This window comes from Pristiophorus japonicus, chromosome 17 (genome assembly GCF_044704955.1).
Source record: "Pristiophorus japonicus isolate sPriJap1 chromosome 17, sPriJap1.hap1, whole genome shotgun sequence".
NCBI classification, from domain to species: domain Eukaryota; kingdom Metazoa; phylum Chordata; class Chondrichthyes; family Pristiophoridae; genus Pristiophorus; species Pristiophorus japonicus.
In genome coordinates, this window is record NC_091993.1 from 25,143,692 (window position 1) to 25,162,833 (window position 19,142).

The 19,142-nt window shown below is 48.8% G+C and overlaps 1 protein-coding gene across 1 annotated transcript in view; it reads left to right on the top strand.

Moving 5' to 3' along the window:
* Positions 1–1,448: 1,448 nt before the first annotated feature.
* Positions 1,449–19,142, top strand: part of LOC139227958 (A-kinase anchor protein 13) — a 250,821-nt gene continuing 233,127 nt past the window's right edge. The window contains exon 1 of the mRNA XM_070859119.1: positions 1,449–1,515. The gene's annotated coding sequence lies outside the window, so the exon portion shown is untranslated. The remainder of the gene's footprint in view (positions 1,516–19,142) is intronic.

The window sequence follows — 19,142 nt, forward strand, 5'->3', positions numbered from 1 at the left end:
TGCTGCACTGTCGCAGGTGCCTTCTTTTAGATGAGATGTTAAACAGCGGCTCCCGTCTGCTCTCTCAGGTGGATGTATCAGATCCCATGGCACTATATCAAAGGAGAGCAGGAGAGTTATCCCCGGTGTCCTGGGCCCAATATTTATCCTTCAATCAACATAACAAAAACAGATTATCTGGTCAGTATCACATTGCTGTTTGTGGGAGCTTGCTGTGTGCAAATTAGCTGCCATGTTTCCTACATTACAACAGTGATTACATTTCAAAAAGTATTTAATTGGCTGTAAAGTGCTTTGAGACGTCCGGTGCTCGTGAAAGGCCCTATAGAAATGCGAGTCTTTCTTTCTTGTACAGAAATAAATTGTTAGATGTAAAATTTCCCATGCAAAGCTCACCCAACAGGCGAGGGGTTAAATGCACTGACCGGTGAGGTGCTGAATCGAGAAGTCCCACGTTCAATCCTTATCCTGAGGTGAGTTAACTTGACGCCAACCACAGCAATCGTTGAGGAGTTACAGTTAGCCAGTTCCCGTTGGCCACAGCATCCTTGCGTTAGGGAGGGGACGAATGAACCAGATACCCAGTTAGACTCCTGCGGGGAAAATATGTGAATATCCAATGAGGAGAGGATGGGGGCAACAACGCATTCAATGAGAGGAAAGAGAGGTTGGAAATGGAGCGGTAGTTTGCAAGGACAGAGGAACAGAGGGTGGGTTTTTTGAGAAGGGAGTGATTGTGGTGATTTATAAAGGGAAGGGGACATGCCCTGAGAAAGGGTAGCCATTTACAACATCAGATAGCATGAGGGCCAGGAAGGAAAGTTGGGTGGTGAGAAGTTTAGTAGGAATGGGGTCAAGGGAACAGGCGAGGGGTCCTGTTATGTATTTAACCCCTTGCACCCTGTATTACATCACCACCAGAGGGCCTACCTGTTGGAGTCCCAAGGGATCCCAGCATCCCTTGGGAGCACGGTGTATAAGCAGGCCTCCCACAAGGTACCTGCACTCTGGAGTCTTATTAAAGGAGCTAAGGTCACATTTGCTCATTGTTTACAGTACTCAGTTTCATCCTTTATTATGAATGCATCATGTCCAATGGTCAAAATGAGCTCAGAGAAAGCATAATAGGAGATTAAAAAGATTTGAGGGTTTAGGACTAGGGCAGGGATTTGTCCAGAAGTGGGGGGAGGTTTGGCTTGGTGGGCAAGGATAAGGGGAGGAAGCTGCCAAGGCAACCGAACGGGGCCTGTTCAGATCGGAAGCCCGTTTTACACCCCACTGACATCAATCTAGCGTAAAATCAACTGTGGCTTAAAAGAGGCGTTCGACCCGACCCCACCCCATTCCTGCCAGGAGGGGTTAGGTTAAAATGGGGCTCAAGTGTGAGAAGCTCCTGGATTTCTTTGTGGGTTTGGTCAAATTGGGGCTTTGTGGTTCGAGGGGAGGGCTGGAGGGGGCAAGGGAGAGGCGGTGAAGAAGACAGTTCTCCGTGGAGAAAAGAAGCCGTGGGGAGAGGTTAGTAATTTTTTTAATGTAATTTGTCATATTTTCTGTCTTAGTACAATGACCGAGCAATGGAGTTATCCTTAAACCTTTGCTAATGAGCTGTGTGTGAGATCCTCATAGAATCATAAATGGTTACAGCACGGAAGGAGGCCATTTGGCCCGTCGAGCCCATGCCGGCTCTCTGCAAGAGCACCTCAACTAGTCCCACTCCCCCGCCCTTTCCCCGTAGTCCTGCAAAAAAATTATTTCGGGTACTTATCCAACTCCCTTTTGAAAGCCACGATTGAATCTGCCTCCACCACCCTTTCAGGCCGTGCATTCTAGATCCTAACCACTCGCTGCGTAAAAAGGTTTTCCCTCATGTCGCCTTTAGTTCTTCTGCCAATCACCTTAAACCTGGGTCCTCTGGTTCTCGACCCTTCCACCAATGGGAACAGTTTCTCTCTATCTACTCTGTCCAGACCCCTTATGATTTTGAACACCTCGATCAAATCTCCTCTCAACCTTCTCTGCTCCAAGGAGAACAACCCCAGTTTCTCCAGTCTATCCACGGAATGGAAGTCCCTCATCCCTGGAACCATTTTCATAAATCTTTTCTGCACTCTCTCTAAGGCCCTCACATCCTTCCGAAAGTGTGGTGCCCAGAATTGGACACAATACTCCAGTTGAGGCCGAACCCGTGTTTTATACAGGTTCATCATCATTTCCATGCTTTTGTACTCAATGCCTCTATTCATGAAACCCAGGACCCTGTAAGCTTTCTTAACCGCTTTTTCAACTTTCTCTGCCACCTTCAACGCTTTGTGCACATATATCCCCCGGTCTCTCTGTTCATGCACCCACTTTAGGATTGTACCATTTAATTTATATTTCCTCTCCTCATTCTTACTACCAGACTGTATCACTTTACACTTTTCTGCGTCAAAATGCACCTGCCACGTGTCTGCCCATTCCACCTCTTGAAGTCTATCACTATCCTCCTCACTGTTCACGATATTTCCAAGTTTTGTGTCATCTGCAAATTTTGAAATTGTGCCCTGTACACCCATAACCAAATCATTAATATCTATCGAGAAAAGCAGTAGTCCTGGTTTGACTTGACCTTTAGTCTGTGATTGTTTCATTCAATGCTACCCCTCAAAGATCTGTCTGAAATGTAGCTCTTGATGTGTGAGAAGTTGCCAGTTTGAATCTGTTTTTGACGTGAATGACCATTGAGTTTGGTGGATGGGTTCTTGTCCCGATGTAGGCATGAGCCCATTTGACCCCAAACTATTTTCTTTCCAATTCATTTTTGATGAGGGTGACATTACGAGATAGCGTGATTCCATGGCACTTTATTGATAAGAGCAGTGGAGTCATCCCCACTGCCCTGGCAATACTTAACATTTTTGACTAAGATATATACACTTATACATATAGTGGAACCTCTGTTATCTGCCCTATAATTATCCACCTTCCCAATTACCTGCAGGACAGTGCTTTGAGTGAGATATATCTCACTACATAGCCTGCTAATATTTTTTGGTTGTTTATATTGTACTTGCCATCATTTTGGTGCATAGGTTGATTCCTGAGATGAAGGGGTTGTCTTATGAGAAAAGGTTGAGGGGGTTGGGCCTGTATTCATTGGAGTTTAGGAGAATGAGAGGTGATCCGATTGAAACATATAGGGGGCTAAAATTGATGAAGGCCCCCACCCGCCCAAGTGCCGCCCAAAGGAGCACCGATGGCTGCCGAGGTACCTGACAGTACTTTGGGTGGGGTTTTCATCGAAAAGGTCCTTCAAAAGTCGGCGGGGTGCAAAAGAGGGACTTATGCCGCCAATCTGGGCAGCAGCCAACCGGAACTCCCAATTTCGGCGGCAAAGGCGCTTGCCGCCTAAGTGACGCCAAGGATGGAGTCGGGCCCACAGAGGGTCGAAGATCTGAAAAGGAAAAGCATCAACAAAAAACCATCGGAAGACCTTCAGGGGACCCCCATCCAGGTAAGTAGCTGTAAAGAGAAAAATTCTAAAACGTTTGCATACCATTTTTTCAAATCTTCATACTCCCTGTCGGGGACAGACCAGCCTCCAGCCAGCGGTCCACCCCTATTCTGGCGCTGACTCCCGCCAACTCCCGCCCGCATCAATCTGGCATCTCGGCCGGCGGGAGTCCATTTACGCCACTCGACCGTCCGCTGATGTCAGCGAGCGGTTCCTGGCTGTTCTCCACTCCAGCCCGCTCCAGCCCAAATCGAACATGGCACTGGACGCAACTCGAGGAGGAACGTTGGCGGCAGTGGGCTGCAGTCGGTGTTAGTGGGTGGTAGTGGGCGGCAGTCAGTGGTAGTGGGCGGCAGTGGGCAGCAGTCGGTGGTAGTGGGCAGCAGTGGGCAGCAGTCAGTGGTAGTGGGCGGCAGTCGGTGGTAGTGGGCGGCAGTGGGCGGCAGTCAGTGGTAGTGGGCGGCAGTCAGTGGTAGCGGGCAGCAGTCGGTGGTAGTGGGCAGCAGTGGGCGGCAGTCAGTGGTAGCGGGCGGCAGTCGGTGGTAGTGGGCAGCAGTGGGCGGCAGTCAGTGGTAGCGGGCGGCAGTCGGTGGTAGTGGGCGGCAGTCAGTGGTAGTGGGCGGCAGTGGGTGGCAGTCAGTGGTAGCGGGCGGCAGTCGGTGGTAGTGGGCGGCAGTGGGCGGCAGTCAGTGGTAGTGGGCGGCAGTCAGTGGTAGTGGGCGGCAGTCAGTGGTAGTGGGCGGCAGTCGGTGGTAGTGGGCGGCAGTCGGTGGTAGTGGGCGGCAGTCAGTGGTAGTGGGCGGCAGTCAGTGGTAGTGGGCGGCAGTCAGTGGTAGTGGGCGGCAGTCGGTGGTAGTGGGCGGCAGTCAGTGGTAGTGGGCGGCAGTCGGTGGTAGTGGGCGGCAGTGGGCGGCAGTCAGTGGTAGTGGGCGGCAGTCAGTGGTAGTGGGCGGCAGTCAGTGGTAGTGGGCAGCAGTGGGCGGCAGTCAGTGGTAGCGGGCGGCAGTCAGTGGTAGTGGGCGGCAGTTGGTGGTAGTGGGCGGCAGTTGGTGGTAGTGGGCGGCAGTGGGCGGCAGTCAGTGGTAGCCGACGGCAGTCGGTGGTAGTGGGCGGCAGTCGGTGGTAGTGGGCAGCAGTGGGCGGCAGTCAGTGGTAGCGGGCAGCAGTCGGTGGTAGTGGGCGGCAGTGGGCGGCAGTCAGTGGTAGTGGGCGGCAGTCAGTGGTAGTGGGCGGCAGTCAGTGGTAGTGGGCGGCAGTCAGTGGTAGTGGGCGGCAGTTGGTGGTAGTGGGCGGCAGTGGGCGGCAGTCAGTGGTAGTGGGCAGCAGTGGGCGGCAGTGGGCGGCAGTCAGTGGTAGTGGGCAGCAGTGGGCGGCAGTCAGTGGTAGCGGGCAGCAGTCGGTGGTAGTGGGCGGCAGTGGGCGGCAGTCGGTGGTAGTGGGCGGCAGTTGGTGGTAGTGGGCGGCAGTCGGTGGTAGTGGGCGGCAGTGGGCGGCAGTCAGTGGTAGTGGGCGGCAGTCAGTGGTAGTGGGCGGCAGTCGGTGGTAGTGGGCGGCAGTCGGTGGTAGTGGGCGGCAGTCAGTGGTAGTGGGCGGCAGTGGGCAGCAGTCAGTGGTAGTGGGCGGCAGTCAGTGGTAGTGGGCGGCAGTCGGTGGTAGTGGGCGGCAGTCGGTGGTAGTGGGCGGCAGTCGGTGGTAGTGGGCGGCAGTCGGTGGTAGTGGGCGGCAGTCGGTGGTAGTGGGCGGCAGTCAGTGGTAGTGGGCGGCAGTGGGCGGCAGTCGGTGGTAGTGGGCGGCAGTCAGTGGTAGTGGGCGGCAGTCGGTGGTAGTGGGCGGCAGTCGGTGGTAGTGGGCGGCAGTGGGCGGCAGTCAGTGGTAGTGGGCGGCAGTGGGCAGCAGTCAGTGGTAGTGGGCGGCAGTCAGTGGTAGTGGGCGGCAGTCGGTGGTAGTGGGCGGCAGTCGGTGGTAGTGGGCGGCAGTCGGTGGTAGTGGGCGGCAGTGGGCGGCAGTCGGTGGTAGTGGGTGGTAGTGGGCAGCAGTCAGTGGTAGTGGGCGGCAGTCAGTGGTAGTGGGTGGTAGTGGGCAGCAGTCAGTGGTAGTGGGCGGCAGTCAGTGGTAGTGGGCGGTGAGTTCACCAAATTCGGGTCCATAAGATTCTGAGGGGGCTTGACAGGGCAGATGCAGAGAGGATGTTTCCCCTCGTGGGGGAATCTAGAACTAGGGGGCATAGTTTCAGAATAAGGGGTCGCCCATTTAAGACGGAGCTGAGGAGAAATTTCTTCTCTCTGCGGGTCATAAGTCTTTTGAATTCTCTACTCCAGAGAGCTTTGGAGGCTGGATCATTGAATATGTTTAAGCTGGAGATAGACAGATTTTTGAGCGATAAAGCAGTCAAGGGTTATGGGACACAGGCAGGAAAGTGTAGTTGAGGCCAAGATCAGATCAGCCATAATCTTATTGAATGGCGGAGCAGGCTCGAGGGGCCGTATGGCCGACTCCTGCTCCTATTTCTTGTGTTCTTATAGTGTGTCGCAGTACCATACACGCAAGACCATACTTTGAGGATTCTCAACCAATTTCCACCCTGGGAGCTGGACGGGCAGAAGACATTATCCTCCATTATGGCAAAAAACAGAATTTCTAAAAATAGTAAGAATCTGCTTTCTAATTTACTTCATTCACACAAAACCACAATTACTCATTACACAAACACCATGACTTTCACATAGGACAAACAGCATTGGCATCTTCCGCTCATATTGAATAGTTGGCTGAGAGTTCATTGTATTTTGATGAGCATTAATGAGGTGACAAATGCCACTGAGAAATGTGCTGGTGTCTCGCTTAAAACCAGTTTGAAAGATTGGATCGGCTGGGTTTGTTTTCTTTGGAGCAGAGGAGACTGAGGGGAGACCTGATTGAGGTGTATAAAATTATCAGGGGCCAAGATTTTCTTTCTTCTTCTCCTTTCTTAGGCGGTCTCTCGTATCGAGGATGACCCGCTGCCACACCAAAAAGGGATGAGTTCACAAGTGTTTCAATGAACGACCTGATAATCCAGGTCATGAACTACATCCTGAAGGGTGGAAGATGCCTGTGCGTGCATTTTTTTAACGTGCGGTGACCATTGCACCCCAGCCACCACACGAGCTTGACAGAGCTAGGTCTTGGTCCAGTGGCAAGGGTTAACCAAGACGACCGGAGACCAAGCTCTGCTGCATGGGCCTAGTGCACACACATATCGCAGTGTGGGCTGGCCCGTGCTGCCCCTGGGCCCTCGTCTCTGCTGGGTCCCGAACTCTCCTGGGCCATAAAAGGCAAGCGGTGGCGAGCGGCCCCTGGACAGCGTGGTGGCGTACCACTTCAGGGAGCAGTGCGAGCTGGTGCAAGAGGGCGACAGCAGTGAAGAGGGCGGCTGGATTGGATGTCATCATAACCCAGGTCGGTGATTGGAGCTTGGGCAGGTACAGCAGGAGCGGTGAGGTCGGGGTGAAGGAGCGAGGGGCAAGTGATCGTGGAACGACGAGGGGCCTAGATAGAGTGGATAGGAAGAACCTATTTCACTTAGCAGAGGGGTCAAGAACCAGGGGGCATAGATTTAAAGTAATTGGTAGGAGGTTTAGAGGGGATTTGAGGGATTTTATTTCACCCAGAGAGTGGTGGTGGTCTGGAACTCACTGCCTGAAAGGGTGGTAAAGGCAGAAACCCTCACCACATTTAAAAAGTACTTGGATGTGCACTTGAAGTGTAGAAACCTGCAGGGCTACAGACCGAGTGCTGGAAAGTGGGATTAGACTGGATAGCTCTTTGTCGGCCGGCGTGGACACTATGGACCAAAATGGCCCCCTTCCATGCTGTAAATTTCTATGATTCTATGATTCAATCCATAGGGCCCCTTGTGCTCACTTGTTAAGGAGAAGAGGAATAAGGTATTGCTATCTGCTCCTGTCAGTTTTACCGGGCTCCAAACACCATTTCTTTGGAGTTTACATCATGACCTTATGATCTGACATTCCTTCTAAATAAGGAGTGTGGTTGCTATCACTGTAATAAATTAGGAACAGTCTTGGAAAGGGAGACAATGTGTTGTGGATAGTCAGCTATGCAGTAATGAGCAAATACTGCATTGTCTCAGACGCTGGGCGATTGGGAACCAATGTTTCAGGGACAATAAGGAGAAGATATCAGGTCTCACTGTTGGCTGTGACATAAGTATACGATTCTGAGGGGGATTGACAGGGTTGATACTGAGAGGTTCCCAGCTTCTGCACTTGCTTCAAAACCATCCAGTGTTACAACAACTGGCCACTGTATCTCTGGTATCAACTCACGGAAATTTCAAAATGCAAATCAAGTTGGTGTCAATGTTAATTATACGACAAAAGGTGGCAAATCCAAAGGTAGTCAAGACAGAAGATTGTGCAGAGGAGCAACCAATCACACCAATAGAGGAGGAAGAGCAATCAACATGTTTGATCTGTATGAGCCTGCAAGAGGTCAGACAATTGGAATAAAAGTGTTGCAATCACCTTATTACCTCAATGTTCACTCAATCAGGCCAACATCCCCATTATCGAAGCACTGACCACACGTGACCAGCTCTGTTGGGCGGGCCACATTGTCCGCATGCCAGACACAAGACTCCCAAAGCAAGCGCTCTACTCGGAACTCCTACATGGCAAACGAGACCCAGGTGGGCAGAGGAAACTTTTCAAGGACACCCTCAAAGCCTCCCTGATAAAGTGCAACATCCCCACCGACACCTGGGAGTCCCTGGCCAAAGACCGCCCTAGGTGGAGGAAGAGCATCCGGGAGGATGCTGAGCACCTCGAGTCTCGTCGCCGAGAGCACGCAGAAAACCAAGCGCAGGCAGCGGAAGGAGCGTGCGGAAAACCAGACTCCCCATCCACCCTTTCCTTCAACGACTGTCTGTCCCACCTGTGACAGAGACTGTAATTCCCGTTTTGGACTGTAGAGTCACCTGGGAACTCACGTTTGGATTGGAAGAAGTCTTCCTTGATTTTGAGGGACTGTCTATGATGATGATGATGATGACTCCAATCCTTGTATGATCCAGGCCCGAGACAGACAGCGAATGATCGCAAACTATGCACCAACTGGCCAACCAGCCTTCCCTGGGAGTGGACAGACTGAAAAGAGAGATATTGGGCTCAATTTTCCCCCAAAGCATTTTTTTAGCATACTTGAAGAGTTACGCATGATTTTTTGGGGCCTAAGTACGGCAAAAAAAAATTTTAAGTTTCCCTGTTGAATTTCTTCATTTTGGCGTGGCATAACCCGAAATTAGTTTTGGGGATGGAGTCCAGGCATCTGCTGTGCCCATTTCCTTACCTGCGCCCATTTCCTTAACTCTCCAGAAGGTTTTTCAGGAGAGGCCACATATGCTGGCCTAAGCAGAACTGGAGTAACTCTCAGCTGGCCAAATTTTCCTAAATGGGCAAAATTGGCGTAGGTGGCGGGTTACACCCCACTTTGGTTGAAAAAAAAACTGACCTAAAAAAATCATAACTAACTGAGTTACACTGGTGTAAATTGATTGGGGAAACTGTGGTCTTTCAACTTAGGCCAAAAAGAGCAGCCTGCTCAAAAAAAAACGGCGCAAATCACTGAGGAAAATTGAGCCCTTTATTTTAAGCAGAAAATCTGCTCATGTATCAATCTGCATGGAGTTCATTTTGCATCAGTGAGTTATGCAGGCGAGAAGAGAAATCTCAGGGCAGTGTCAGAGAGGCCAACAAGTTCCCACAATGGCATGACAGCCCTGCATTCTTTAACCAAGGACTGAGTAGGCTCGAAGTCTGCTGTGAAGTGCAGTGCCACACACTTTGAAGCCAACATCAGAGAAAAGCATCACCACAGAAATAACTACATGTAATCCGAGATGAAGGGGTTGTCTTATGAAGAAAGGTTGAGCAGGTTGGGCCTATACTCAATGTAGTTTAGAGGAATGAGAGGTGATCTTATTGAAACATATAAGATTCTGGGAGGGCTCGACAAGGTGGATGCAGAGAGGATATTTCCCCTCATGGGGGAATCTAGAACTGGGGGCATAGTTTGAGAATAAGGGGTCGCCCATTTAAAACGGAGATGAGGAGGAATTTCTTCTCTCAGAGAGTCCTGAATCTTTGGAATTCTCTGCCCCAGAGAGCTGTGGAGGCTGGGTCATTGAATATATTTAAGGTGGAGATAGATGGATTTTTGAACGATAAGGGAGTGAAGGGTTATGGGGAGCGGGCAGGAAAGTGGAGTTGAGGCCAAGATCAGATCAGCCGTGATCTTATTGAATGGCGAGGCAGGCTCGAGGGGCCAAATGGCCTACTCCTGCTCCTATTTCTTATGTTCTTATGAAAGAAAGAGAGGAAGAGAGAGAAAGAAGGGCAGATGGACTTGCATTCATATAGTGCTTCATCACCTTCCTCAGGAATGTCTCAAAGTACCTCCACTTACAATGAATTACTTCAAAATGCAATAACTGTTCTTATGTCAGCAAGCACAATGCCATTTGATGCGTAGCAAGCTTCCACAGCAGAAATGGGTGTATCACCAGTTCGTCTGATGTTGGTTGAGGGATGAATGTTGATCAAGACACCGGGAAAATACCCTGCTCTTCTTCGATGAGTGCCAGTTAACGTTCACCCTGAACAGGCAGACTGAGCCTTGGGTCATCATCGCACCTGAAAGACAGACGTGGCCATTGTAATGTAAGCACATGTGAGCATGTTGGGTTGGGAGTGGCTTAGCCAGTCAGGTAATGTTCACAAGACTCAATAAAACCCCAGCCAGTTGGGTTCACGGGGTGCACGATGAGGCAAGTGGTTGTGAGCCTGATGGATAAACTGGTAATGTGAAGTGTGATTGTTAAACCTTTTGCTAATAAACCAACTAGTTCTTAATAGCAATGTGTTACTATGAATTCTTAAGCAAAGAACCCATGAGGCAAATATATTACACCCATTAATGTGCATCCTGCCTTGGACTATCAAGTCATGTCTGCAAAGTTTGCTGGCTAATATTCTTGTGTGTTTTGGTCACCTTCATTCCAAAGCGACTTGTATTAGGAGCGACTTGTAAAAAAACAGCATGATTCAATGGGGCAGAAATTCCAGTCTCCCGGGTCCGTACGGAGTGTATACAGACCCAGGAAGGCATCACAAAAGCTGGTTTTCAGCGCACAATGCGCATGCGCTGAAAACCGGCTTTAGCAAATGGGCTAAGGTTTGGCAAATGGAATACAATGTCAGAAAATGTGAGGTCATCCACCTTGGAAAAAAAAAACATTAAAATGGAATATTATTTGAATGAGGAGAAATTACAACTTGCTGCGGTGCAGAGGGACCTGGGGGTCCTTGTGCATGAATCCCAAAAAGTTAGTTTGCAGGTGCAGCAGGTAATCAGGAAGGCGAATGGAATGTTGGCCTTCATTGCGAGAGGGATGGAGTACAAAAGCAAGGAGGTCCTGCTGCAACTGTAAAGGGTATTGGTGAGGCCGCACCTGGAGTACTGCATGCAGTTTTGGTCACCTTACTTAAGGAAGGATATACTAGCTTTGGAGGGGTACAGAGACGATTCACTAGGCTGATTCCGGAGATGAGGGGGTTACCTTATGATGATAGATGGAGTAGATTGGGTCTTTACTCGTTGGAGTTCAGAAGGATGAGGGGTGATCTTATAGAAACATTTAAAATAATGAAAGGAATAGACAAGATAGAGGCAGAGAGGTTGTTTCCACTGGTTAGGGAGACTAGAACTAGGGGACACAACCTCAAAATACAGGGGAGCCAATTTAAAACCGAGTTGAGAGGAAATTTCTTCTCCTAGAGGGTTGTGAATCTGTGGAATTCTCTGCCCAAGGAAGCAGTTGAGGCGAGCTCATTGAATGTATTCAAATCACAGATGGATAGATTTTTAACCAATAAGGGAATTAAGAGTTATGGGGAGCGGGCGGGTAAGTGGAGCTGAGTCCACGACCAGATCAGCCATGATCTTGTTGAATGGCGGAGCAGGCTCGAGGGGCCTACTCCTGTTCCTATTTCTTATGTTCTTATTATGTTCTTACGGCTAAGGGAATTTTGGGCCATGGAGAGAAAGCAGGAAATGGGTACTGAGGGAATGATCAGCCATAATCTTATTGAATGGCGGTGCAGGCTCGAAGGGCCGAATGGCCTACTCCTGCACCTATTTTCTATGTTTCTATGTTTCTATCTGTCAAGCTCTAGCTTGACAGATCATCCGTATATTGGGAGCGAGGACATTTGCAAGGGCAAGATTGTGGGATTTACCCATCTCTTTCCCCAGCTTACTTTTACAGCGTAAGAGTTTTAAAACACACTTAAAACATAAAAAATAAAGTTTTAAAAACACATTTTATTTTTAAAAACCATGTCCACTATGTTAAAGTTATTTTAAAACATAATTTAAAAATCTTTTTTAAAAATCGGAAAAATATATATTTTTAATAATACATAAATAACTTTAATTTAAATTAATGTTAAATATGTAGTGTATTTTTTCTATTTTTTATTAATGCTTTGGGTGTTTGGTGGGGGTGGGGGGTTTCTCATTCATAATAATGGGAACTCTAACTTACGGAGTTCCCATTATTATGAATGAGGACATACTTTACCTTGATTGGCTGCCCAGAGCCATGTGACTGCAGCTCCAGCCCTGTGCATGTCCCGACGTGCACGCGCTGCGTCAGTGAAGGCCTCAGGACCGGGAACTCACGTGGGCGCAGCAGGAACAGGTAATCCGCGGCTGGGATTTTTGGGCCATTATTACAAGTTAGATCGACTCAGAATAAGGACGGTTTATTACAAATGCGGCTTTCTATTCTGAAACATATGAATATGACTAATCAAATGACTTTGAATAAACCCTTGTTTGTGAATGTGTTTTTTTGGCTGGTAACTTGCATTGCATAATTGTGGAAAGGGCTTCAGATAATTTGTGGCCTTTTCAAGCCCAGACTCTGGCCACAGCTTAGTTCCACTTATTTACTTTCGAACTTGTGTACAGCCACTCAAAATAATGTGGTTCAAAAAATCCTCTTATGTCCATTTTTCTTGTAGCTAAAGCTTATTTTAATTCAGGAATCAGAGGATGTTGCCCGAAACTTAAAGTAACTCGGTAAACCATTTGAATGCTTGAATATAAGTAATAACACGCACTGGTAGACTGGGAGTCAGTGTAGGTGAGACACTTGTCATTTCAATAAAAAGAGAAAAAAGAAAGACTTGGATTTATATCGTGCCTTTCACGACCACCGGACGTCTCAAAGTGCTTTACAGCCAATGAAGAACTGTTGGAGTGTAGTCACTGTTGTAATGTGGAAAACGCGGCAGCCAATTTGCACACAGCTAGCTCCCACAAACAGCAATGTGATAATGACCAGATAATCTGTTTTTGTTATGTTGATTGAGGGATGAATATTGGCCAGGACACCGGGGATAACTCCCCTGCTCGTCTTCAAAAAAGCGCCATGAGATCTTTTACATCCACTAGAGAAGGCAGACGGGGCCTCGGTTTAAAGTCTCATCCAAAAGACAGCACCTCCGACAGTGCAGGGCTCTCTCAGCACTGCACTGGAGTGTCAACCTAGATTTATGTCCCTGGAGTGGGACTTGAACCTACAAAAGTCTAGGCTGACAATTTAGAAATGTGATTGAAGGGCCAAAGCCCTCAATGCTGGGTACGGCCAAGATTTGAAAATTGGAGGAGGGAAGATGTGATAACACGTGAAGTTTTGCTCAGGTGACGCCAAGCTTGTATCACAATCTGTAATACACAAAAACAACAACTTGCATTTATATAGCGTCTTTAATGTAGTAAAATGTCCTACGGCGCTTCACAGGAGCGTTATCAAACAAAATTTGACACCGAGCCACATAAGGTGATATTAGGTGGCCAAAAGCTTGGTCAAAGAGGTAGCTTTTAAGGAGCGTCTTAAAGGAGGAGAGAGAGGTGGAGAGGAGGAGAGGTTGAGGGAGAGAATTCCAGAGCTTAGGGCCCAGGCAGCTGAAAGCATGGCCACCAACGGTGGAGAGATTACAATCAGGAATGCGCAAGAGGCCAGAATTGCAGGAGCGCAGAGTTCTCGGAGGGTTGTAGGGCTGGAGGAGGTTACAGAGATAGGGATTGCATGAAGCAGGTATTGTAAGGTTCGAAAATCCACGGCCGCATTTTATTGGAACACCCTAAGGACAAGAAAACTACCATGGGATCGTCCTATACATTTTAAATGAACATTTTGGCCAAGTAAAATCCTCAGACCAGGCACGCTGGGAAACGTGTGGGCGGATACAGTCATTGTGGAGTCTGGCTCACAAGCAAGACAGAGGCACTGGCCAATGGGGGAAAAGTGCATTCTGGCAGGCCAATCAGGGGTCGAGTCGGGCCCGAAGCAGGGAAATCCTCAACCAATGGGGACTACCCGGCCCAGTTTGAAAACATGACTCACCCCTAATGAATGTGGACCATCATCTACCTAATGGCCCATCAAAGGGGAGGCCCAAACCGATTGACTCCCAGGACTGTTACAATGGACCAGCAGATGTTGAGGCACCAATGTGCACTGAAACAATACCCCTGTCCTCACACCTACCTGTACCTGTGACATCTTCTGATTAAATATTCAAAGCTATCTCCTCGCCCAAACTTACACCATGGACCACCAACTGAGTTTGAGCGCTAAAAGGCCAGATCTAAATTGGATATAAAAGTACAGAACCAGCAGTGGGAGTCAGCTTTTGGAGCAGTGGGGATCAGCTTTTGGGAGTTGAGTCAGCTTTTCACAGGGCCCTCGCTCTGGGGAAGCTGTACTTAACTCCAGCAGCTTTTTGCTTAGGAGCCAACCGAAAGGCAAAGAGAAGAAACCGACACAACATCGAGGAGGAAAACCGAACCGACCCAACAACGTAAAACCCACCCCAGAGGGACCCCAAGCTGAAATAAGTGCCCCCAGAACCCCCGGAGTTGATAGGATTGTGAGTGTAGCACAAACCCCCCCCCCCCCCCCCACAGACTCAATTTAGGACAGGAATTGGTAAAAAGGATGGAAGTGGGAGGTGTGGTTGTGTGTGAGTGGAATGTTTTAACCTTTTATTTTCCCCTTCCCTGTTGCGAGATTTTTCATGTTGTTGAGTGAGATTGTGCCATTACTGCTATTTATGACCTCTTCCTATGCCCTCTATCTTGGTGTTTACTATTCTAAATGAACAACAGTAGCCATTTTGCACTCTTACCCACTGTGTCTGGTGCCTCGTTACTCACCCATCCTCATAAATTGCACGTACAGAACCCCAGGGGAGTGTGGATTCGAACCCACACCCCAAGCTCCCCTTACAGTATTCACCAAGGTGGAGCAGTATATTACCTGCCCCACTGACCTCAGTGATCAGCAGGCAACAGGGGAGAGCTTGGTGCTTTGCAGCAGTGCAGGGCATCGTAAAGAGAGAAAAGTTATATAGTGCGTATAACAGCCTCAGGTTGTCCCAAAGAGCTCTACAACCAATAGTCACTGTTGAAATGTAGGAAACGCGGCAGCCAATTTACACACTGCAAGCTCCCACAAACAGCAATATGATAATGACCAGCTAACCTATTTTTATTATCATGGTTGAGGGATAAATATTGGCCAGGACACCGGGGATAACTCCCTCGCTCTTCTTCAAAATAGTCCCATGGGATCATTTGCGTCCATCTGAGAGAGCAGACGGGGCCTCGGTTTAACATCTCATCCAAAAGACAGTGTGGCACCCCCTCAGCCCTGTAAAGGAGTGTCAGCCTAGGTTATGTGCTCAAGTCTCTGGAATGGGACTGCACACATGTCACCATCAAGGCACTGGAACAGGAGCCAGAAGCATCCGTCAATAGTAAAGGACGCCACTCCATCAGTGGCCGATCGCAGCAACACCATCATGCAGGCGTGTCCAAGGTACGGAGGGAGTTGCTGTGACGCATTTATCCCGCGACGGCCTGCATTGGATGATGGGGTGGCGATGGGGCAGGTGTACCGACATCCTGAGAGAGGGCAACGGGTGCCTCCTCCATCGTGCCACTGCCACTCACATGGTTCTGGGCCTCAGCACTTCCACTGATGTCATCATCATCGGCAGTCCCTCGGAATCGAGGAAGATTTGCTTCCACTCTTAGAATGAGTTCTTAGGTGGCTGAACAGTCCAATACGAGAACCACAGTCCCTATCACAGGTGGGACATAATAGTGGTTGAGATTAAGGGTGGGTGGGACAGGTTTGCCGCACGCTCTTTCCGCTGCCTGCGCTTGGTTTTTGCATGCTCTCAGCGATGAAACTCGAGGTGCTCAGCGCCCTCCCGGATGCATTTCCTCCACTTAGGGCAGTCTTTGGCCAGGGACTCCCAGGTGTCGGTGGGGATGTTGCACTTTATCATGGAGGCTTTGAGGGCGTCCTTGTAACGTTTCCTCTGCCCACCTTTGGCACGTTTGCCATGAAGGAGTTCCGAGTAGAGCGTTTGCTTTGGGAGTCTCGTGTCTGGCATGCGGACAATGTGGCCTGCCCAGCGGAGCTGATCGAGTGTGGTCAGTGCTTCAATGCTTGGGATGTTGGCCTGGTTGAGGACACTAATGTTGGTGCATCTGTCGTTCCAGGGGATTTGTAGGATCTTGCGAAGACATCGTTGGTGGTATTTCTCCAGCGACTGGAGGTGTCTACTGTGTATGGTCCATGTCTCTGAGCCATACAGGAGAGCTGGTATCACTACAGCCCTGTAGACCATGAGCTTGGTGGTAGATTTGAGGGCCTGGTCTTCGAACACTCTTTGTGTGCAGGAGGGCAGACTCACAGTAGTTGCCAAGATATCTTCCAGCGTTCTTCCAACAGAATTAAAGGGCGAGAATGCAGCTTCACTTCAATAGGCACTTCCCCAGCCATCCTAAGCAACCCCAGAAAATTCAGCAACTTAAAAAAAAAACACACTACCCGACAGACATATTTTAAATAAATTATGCAACTCTCTGGGGGTCAACTTATTGGAAACAGAAGAAAGAAAAGAAAGATGTTGTTGATTGAGGGATAAATATTGGCCAGGACACCGTGGATAAATCCCCATGTTCTTCTTCGAAATAGTGCTGTATGATTATTTTTTTTCACATCCATCCGAAAGGGCAAATAGGTCCTCGGTTTAACGCCTCATCCAAAAGACAGCACCTCCAACAGTGCAGTGCTCCCTCAAGTACTGCACTGGAGTGTAAGCCTAGATTTTTGTGCTCACATCTCTGGAGTGGGACTTGAACCCACAACCTTCTGATTCCGAGGCAAGAGTGCTGCCCACTGAGACACGGCTAACTCCACAACAAAAAATCTTAAAGTTCTTCTCTCGGAGAATTTATTTTGGAATGTGGAGTTTCAAGGTGCAAGGATGTGACGTGGGGAGCAGGGGCAAAGGAGATGGAAAGGCAACCCGAATAAAAATGATAAATGAATTTTAATTCTTGCATCAGCTGACTGGGTGTTAAAAGTCAGCAGGACGAAGGATGCTAAGAAAGAAAGAAAGACTTGCATTTATATAGCGCCTTTCACGACCACCGGATGTCTCAAAGTGCTTTACAGCCAATGAAGTATTTTTGGAGTGTAGGCACTGTTGTAATATAGGAAACACGACAGCTAATTTGCGCACAGCAAGCTCCCACAAACAGCAGTGGGATACTGAGCAGATAATCTGTTTTTGTGATGTGTATTCGAGTGTTCTTCCAACAGAACTGTATTTCTGGTTACCATATGAAGATTTCTAAACTACATTCTGTGATCAGAGGGGGTTTGAAGGTGTCAACTCAATAAATAGTGAATTATTTACTTAGCAAAATGATCAGATTCAGATCCAACTCAACAAGGGTGGCAGAGAGGAGTGATGCGCAATTTTTCCTCATGTTGAGGGTCTAAGTGTAACCCAAATGCACCATGGAATGGGTCTGGAGGGCTGACAGTCCTATCAGTGTTGGAAAATGGATGAATTGTCTATTGCGCATGCATAACAAGCACCTATATGCCTGTTTGCTCTGTTATGTTTTCTTTCATATGCTCGAGTTTGACCCAGGATTGTGACCACTTCTACACGGGCGACTGGACTGATGTTACTAGAGTCCAGGCAGCCCATTGGGGCGGCGTCCGAGCCCAGCAGGGGGCTGAGAGTCGGGCCCAGCGGGGGGGGCTGAGGGTCAGGCCCAGGGGGAGGCTGAGGGTCGGGCCCAGCGGGGGGGCTGAGGGTCGTGCCCAGCGAGGGACGGAGTTCAAGCCCAGAGAGGGGCGGTGTTAGATGCCCAGTGAGGGGCAGCATTCGAGCCCAGTGAGGGGCGGCATTCGGGCCCAGCAGGTACAGCGTCCGAGCCCAGTGAGGGGAGACGTTCGGGCCCAGTGAGGGGCAGCGCAGCATTTAAAAGCAGTGGAGTCAGGGTCCAGGGGAGGTGCAACAGAGCTTGTTCTCCAGTCGTCTTGGTCAATCCTCGCCACTGGACCAATACCTAGCTCTGTCAAGCTCGTATGGTGGCTGGTGTGCAACGGTCACAACACATTAAAAAAATCCACACACAGCATCTTCCACCCTTTAAGATGTAACTCATTGTAACACCTGTGAGCCCATCTTTTTTTGGTGTGAAGAATGTCATCCTCGCTACGAGGGACTGCCTAGTAGTAGGAGTGAGTAGCCTTGCAATGCGCAAGATACAAACAACAGATGCAAAACAGATGCAGAAACCACGCACATGTGCTGTGCATTACGGATGATAATATCAGTATTATTTATATTCCTCACATGTCCTGAATGTTTTTTTACGTTAAGGAAAGAGACGGGCAGGAGTTTCAATATACTGCAATTACATTAGCAATTACACTAATGTTCGGGTGATTAGAGCACGGAGTGGACATGGTTGTTGGGGTCTGTCGATCCAGTGGGTGAGGTGACAGATAGACAACAAAATTGACTTTGTATTCTTGCGTTTGCCATTTAAATTGCAAAAAAAAAAATTCTGACTTGTGTTTTTCTTAACTTATTCATTCCTTCTTTTCTCTGCTTGTTCTGGTGGTCATTAAAGATTCCCTGGCACGATTGAAAGTTGAGCAAATAGATGTCCCAGTATCCCGGCCAACAGTTCTCCCTCAACCAACACACCCAAAAAAACAGATAAACCAGTCCTTCGTGAGTAAGGTTTGTGGCATTTTACTGACGCAGAATGGCTTCTGCATTTGCCAACATAACAGTCACTACACTTCCGAAGTAGTTCACTGTATGTGAAGTACTTTGAAACATTTTGAAGACATGTGATAAGGAGCTATATAAATAGAGTGTTTCTTTTTGTCTCTTTAGGACTGCTGGTTAGAGTCGGGTTCGAGTGTCAGCTGTGGCTCCATTGGTCGCGCTCTCGCTCAAATGTCAGAAAGTTGTGGGTTCAAGTCCAACTTGCAGCATGTAATCCAGGCTGACACTCCCAGTGCTGAGGGGGGAGCGGCATTGTCGGATGTACTGACTTTTGGCTGAGAAGTTACACCCAAGCCCTATCTGCTCTCTCAACGCATAAACGATCCCATGGCACTATTCGAAGAAAAGCAGGGGAGTTCCTCTGGCATCCTGCACCAATACTTACCTTGGGCAGAAGTGCAGTA